A 257-nucleotide genomic window follows, 5' to 3' on the forward strand; every position below is an offset into this window, starting at 1 on the left:
CTTGCTGATTCTGCTGGAATACATTCCAGGATGAACAACTTAACCCTTTTGGGGTACCTTTGTTATAATTTCTTCGCCGTTCTTGATCGTGCAGTAGTTGGTGTTGAACGTGACGTTGAGCCCTTTCTCCGATAAAGCTGACATCGAGAGAAGCTTCCGATCCAGCTTGGGGACGTATAAAACGTTTTTGATACGAAATGGCTTGAAATTCTTCAACGTTACGCGAATTGTGCCGACCCCTGCCGCCAAGATTTTTC

Source organism: Plasmopara halstedii, assembly GCF_900000015.1.
Source record: "Plasmopara halstedii genome assembly, contig: Scaffold_3125, whole genome shotgun sequence".
In the NCBI taxonomy this organism is placed as follows: Eukaryota; Oomycota; class Peronosporomycetes; order Peronosporales; family Peronosporaceae; genus Plasmopara; species Plasmopara halstedii.